Consider the following 6,000-nt stretch of genomic DNA (forward strand, 5'->3'; position numbering starts at 1 on the left):
CAGCCCAAGTTAGCAGGAACATGATTACTTCAGTTTGGGCTGGAACCATATTAAGTCAAGTAACACTAAAATTTTCTCTCTGATCTTATTATTATGATAGGAAGATGTTTGGTAAGTAGAAGTCACTGGATTTGGAACTCACTGAGCCTTGACTGAGCATAAAGGATATTGTAAAGGCTTTTGACTTGGGTAATTGGGTGGAAGGGAGTACTATTTGCAGAGATAACCAAGAGGAGCAAGTGATAGCAAGAGGTGGCACATCAGAAGGAGATAGTAGTGAGGAATGAAATATTTCCTGCCATATCAGTAAATAAGACAGTCACAGCTATCAGCAATTGAGCCGGTTAGCCCTGAGGGAATTCAGGAAGAAAAGAACACCTGCCATCTAGCAGCCATCAGACTGTAGCCACTCCCTACTGTGAGCCCTGAGAAAAGGAAGCTCAAGAGTTGAAAACAGGATCAGTTCAGTTCAGTTCAGTTGTTCAGTTGAGTCTGACTCTTTGCAACCCCATAGACTGCAGCATGCCAGGCTTCCCTGTCCATCGCCAATTCCCGGAGCTCACTCAAACTCTTGTCCATTGAGTCAGTGATGCCATCCAACCATCTCATCCTCTATCATCCCCTTCTTCTCCTGCCTTCAATCTTTTCCAAAATCAAGATCTTTTCCAATGAGTCAGTTCTTCACATCAGGTGGCCAAAGTATTGAAATTTCAGCTTCAACATCAGTCCTTCCAATGAATATCCAGGACTGATTTCCTTTAGGATGGACTGGTTGAATCTCCTTGCAGTCCAAGGAACTCTCAAGAGTCTTCAACACCACAGTTCAAAAGCATCAGTTCTTCGGTGCTCAGCTTTCTTTATAATCCAACTCTCACATCCATACATGACTACTGAAAAAACTTAACTTTGACTAGATGGACCTTTGTTAGCAAAGTAATGTCTCTGCTTTTGAATATGCTATCTAGGTTGGTCATAACTTCCATTCCAAGGAGCAAGCATCTTTTAATTTCATGGCTGCAGTCACCATTTGCAGTGATTTTGGAACCCAAGACAATAAAGTCTGTCACTGTTTCCATTGTTTCCCCATCTATTTGCCATGAAGTGATGGGACCAAATACCATGATCTTCGCTTTCTGAATGTTGAGCTTTAAGCCAACTTTTTCACTCTCTTCTTTCATTTTCATCAAGAGGCTCTTTAGTTCTTCTTCACTTTCTGCCATAAGGGTGGTGTCATCTGCATATCTGAGGTTATTGATATTTCTCCTGGCAATCTTGATTCCAGTTTGTGCTTCATCCAGCCTGGCATTTCTCATGATGTACTCTGCATATAAGTTAAATAAGCAGGGTGACAATATAGCCTTGACATACTCTTATCCCATTTTGGAACAAGTCTGTTGCTCTATTTCCAGTTCTAACTGTTGTTTCTTAACCTGTATACAGATTTCTCAAGAGGAGTAGATGTCTTTTGGAACTCTTGCTTTTTCAATGAGCCAATGGGTGTTGACAATTTTATCTCTGGTTCCTCTGCCTTTTCTAATTCCAGTTTGAACATCTGGGAGTTCACGGTTCACATACTGTTGAAGCCTGGCTTGGAGAATTTTGAGCATTACTTTGCTCATCTGTGTTCAGATGAGTGCAATTGTGCAGTAGTTTGAACGTTCTTTGGCATTGCCATTCTTTGGGATTGGAATGAAAACTGACCTTTTCCAGTCCTGTGACCACTGCTGAGTTTTCCAAATTTTGCTGGCATATTGAGTGCAGCACTTTCACAACATCATCTTTTAGCATTTGAAATAGCTCAATTGGAATTCCATCACCTCCACTAGCTTTGTTCATAGTGATACTTCCTAAGGCCCACTTGATTTCACATTCCAGGATGTCTGGCTCTAGGTGAGTGATCACATCATCGTGATTATCTGAGTTATGAAGGTCTTTTTTATATAGTTCTTCTGTGTATTCTTGCCACCTCTTCTTAATATCTTTTGCTTCTGTTAGGTCCATACTATTTCTGTCCTTTATTGTGTCCATCTTTGCATGAAATATTCCCTTGGCATCTCTAATTCTCTTGAAGAGATCTCTAGTCTTTCCCATTCTATTGTTTTCCTGTATTTCTTTGCATTGATCATTGAGGAAGGCTTTTTTATCTCTCCTTGCTATTCTTTGGAACTCTGCATTCAAATGGGTACATCTTTCCGTTTCTCCTTTGACTTTTGCTTCTTTTTTCTCAGCTATTTGTAAGGCCTCCTCAAACAACCATTTTGCCTTTTTGCATGTTTTTCTTAGGAATGGTCTGGATCACTGCCTCCTGTACAGTGTCACAAACCTCGGTCCATAGTTCTTCAGGCACTCTATCAAATCTAGTCCTTTGAATCTATTTGTCACTTCCACTGTATAATTGTAAGGGATTTGATTTAGGTGATACCTGAATGATCTAATGGTTTTCCATACTTTCTTCAATTTAAGTTTGAATTTGGCAATAAGGAGTTCATGATCTGAGCCACAGTCAGCTCCCGGTTTTGTTTTTGCTGACTGTATAGAGCTTCTCCATTTTTGGCTGCAAAGAATATAATCAATCTGATTACAGTATTGACCATCTGGTGATGGTCAATATCTACACATGATGTCCATCTGTAGAGTCGTCTCTTGTGTTGTTGGAAAAGGAGTTGCAGGATACTGGCCTCAGATAGCTGAGGTGCATATCAAAGGAATGATTTCAGTGAACTCAGATCCTTGTATATCTGGTTTTCTTTAATTTACAAAAACTTTTGACATTTGAACTACCTGCCCTTGGTTGCAAAACTTCTACATAACCTGGCTCCTCCCCTCACCTCCTCAGAGAAGTTCTCTCAGAGTTACTTGAAGTGTTGTCTCCCGGGCTTGCAGTCCTAAAAACTCCCACCGAATAAAACATAACTCTCAACTTGTGGGTTGAGTTTTTTAAAATAATTTTGCTTGTTTGTTGTGCTGGGTCTTCAATGCTGTGTGGGCTTTCCTCTAGTTACAGCAAGTGGAGTCTACTCTCTAGCTGCTGTGCACAGGCTTCTCATTGGAATGGCTTCTCCTGTTTTGGAGCATGGGCTCTAGGGCACATGGGTTCAGGAGTTGCAGCTCTCAGGCTCTAGAGGACAGGCTCAATGGTTGTGGCACACAGGCTTAGCTGCTCTGTGGCATGTGGATCCTCCTGGATCAGGAGTCGAAACTGTGTCTTGTGCACTGACAGGTGGATTCTTTATCCCTAGTCACCAGGGAAGTTTCATGAGCATTTTTAAAAGTCTACAGTAGGCAGATACATTTCTATTTCTCCTATTAGTTTGTCTAGCCATTCCTGATATCTTCTTTGCTGGCTCTATCTTCTCAATGCTCTACTTAAAATCAGAGTTCTAAAAGCTCACCCTTAGCCTTCTTCTCTTTTCATTTTATATGATCTTCTCTGATGCTCTTGACACTGATAGGTACTTAGTATGTGCCTATACCGGCTATATAAATGGAAACAGTGACAGACATTTATTATCTTGGTCTCCAAAATCACTGCAGGATGGTGGCTGCAGCCATGCTATTAAAAGACACCTGCCCCTTGCAAGAAAAGCTATGATGACCTTAGACAGTATTTTAAAAAGCAGAGACATCACTTTGCCAACAAAGGTCCATATAGTCAAAGCTATTTTTTTTCCACCAGTCCTGTACCTGTGTGAGAATTGGACCATAAAGAAGCCTGGCGTGCTGCAGTCCATAGGGTCACAAAAAGTCAGATATGACTGAGTGACTGAACAATTATACCTGCTAAGTCTATGGCTTAGACTCACTATTTTATCTAAAGAAGTATTTCAAATCCCAAGTAGAAAACCCTACATAGATGTCCAAAAAAAAAATAATAGAAGGAAAGCAAAATTTTGCCCTTCTTGTATTCTGAATTTAGACAATGTCAGTCCAATGCACAAAAAAGAAACTGAGGAGTCAGTTTGATTTCTTCCCTTTTCCTATTCCTAAATCCAGTATTCAATGATTTGGCAGGTGACCAAGATGGTGGAGGAGGAAGACCCAAAACTCACCTCCTACAGGACACACCAAAATTACTACTACTAGAACAAATATCTATGAGAACACTCTGAAGACTAGCAGAAAAGACTGTCCACAACTAAAGACATAAAGAAGGAACTACAGTGAGCCAGGAGGAGGGACAGAGATATAATATTGTCAGGATGCAGACGCCCCCCCCCCCCCAAGATCAGTGAGGGCCTAGGTAGGACTGTCACAAATGGGAGGATTGTCATGATTGTAGAGCTCTTCCTCAAGGATTGAGGGGTCCAAGCCCTGCATCATGCTCCCTAGCCAAGGGTCCTGCACCAGGAAAACAAGACCCCCAAAACATCTCATTTGAAAACCAGTAGGATTATATATTCCGGAGAAGACAATGGCACCCCACTCCAGTACTCTTGCTTGGAAAATCCCATGGATGGAGGAGCCTGGTAGGCTGCAGTCCATGGGGTCACTAAGAGTTGGATACAACTGAGCGACTTCACTTTCACTTTTCACTTTCATGCATTGGAGAAGGAAATGGCAACCCACTCCAGTGTTCTTGCCTGGAGAATCCCAGGGACGGGGGAGCCTGGTGGGCTGCGGTCTATGGGGTTGCACAGAGTCGGACACGACTGAAGTGACTTAGCTTAGCTTAGGATTATATTCAAGAGAACCAGAGAGCTATAGGAGACAGACTCTGCTTTTAAATCGTGCATGCAACATCTCACAAGCCCAAAGTCCTATCACAGAAGCACAGAGGCAATAGTTTGAAAAGAGCCTGGCTGATCTTGAAGAGCCTCCTGGAGAGGCAAAGGGAACTGGGACTCCCTCCTGGAGACACTGGTAGCAGTCAGTTTGGGGAGCTTGTTCTATCTCAGTAACACTGGAACTGGTACAATCAAAGAATTTTGAAATCCTTCCTCTAGCCCATTGGCACTGGGGACCTGGCCCCACTCTCCAGCAAGAAGAGGATCAGCAATGGACAAAGAGGAGCCATATTTCTCCCACACTATCTCCCTGGGCCCCGGGCACTTAGAAAATCAAAAGAAGATTTGAAGAAGCAAGTCTCAGAAAGGCAGGGGTGGGGATCCCTCTGGAGCCCCAAAAGCAGGAATTTGGAATTTTTATGCTGAACCCTTTAAAATGACTCAGACCAACAATTTACCTTCTGCACATCTCTTCAGCCAAGTTTCAAATTCCCAGGAGAGAAATGGTTGCTCAGAATGATTCTCTGGCAACCTCATACATGTTTCCTATCTGGTTGACCCTAGCTGTGAATGATAAATCCAAGGGCAGGGATACCCCATTTAAGATAAGTCAGTTTAGTTCAAATGTATTCATCCATGGCCAGGAATACACAGCTCTTTTATAAGCAGCCAGGGGATAAGCTCTTTTTTCTCTGAATAAATGTCCTTCCCTCAATTCCTCCTTTTGTTGCTGTTCAGTCACTATATCGTATCCAAATCTTTGTGACCCCATGGACTGCAGCACACCAGGCTCTTCTGTCTTCCACTATCTCCCAGAGTTTGCTCAAATTCCTGTCCACTGAGTCGGTGATGCTATCTAACGCCACCTCCTTTTTTTGCCTTCAATCTTTCCCAGCATCAGGGTTTTTTCCAATGAGTCGGCACTTTGCATCAAGTGGCCAAAATATTGGAGCTTCAACTTCAGCATCAATCTTTCCAATGAATATTCAGGGTTGATTTCCTTTAGGATTGGCTCGTTTGATCTCCTCACAGTCCAAGGAACTCTCAAGAGTCTTCTCCAGCACCACAAATTGAAAGCATCAACTCTTTGGCACTTCCTCCTATTGGAAGGACTAATTTATTTCTGGGTAGTTATTATGATGCTGTATTAACAGGGCAGGAACAACTTCATTTTCCATGCATATGAGTTTCATACAATCTTAATCTTTATGTATTAGAACATTAAAATTCACCTTTGATAGACTGCTCTTTATACACCAATGGTTAAGCTTTTGGC

This window comes from Capra hircus, chromosome 29, assembly GCF_001704415.2.
Source record: "Capra hircus breed San Clemente chromosome 29, ASM170441v1, whole genome shotgun sequence".
NCBI classification, from domain to species: Eukaryota; Metazoa; Chordata; class Mammalia; order Artiodactyla; family Bovidae; genus Capra; species Capra hircus.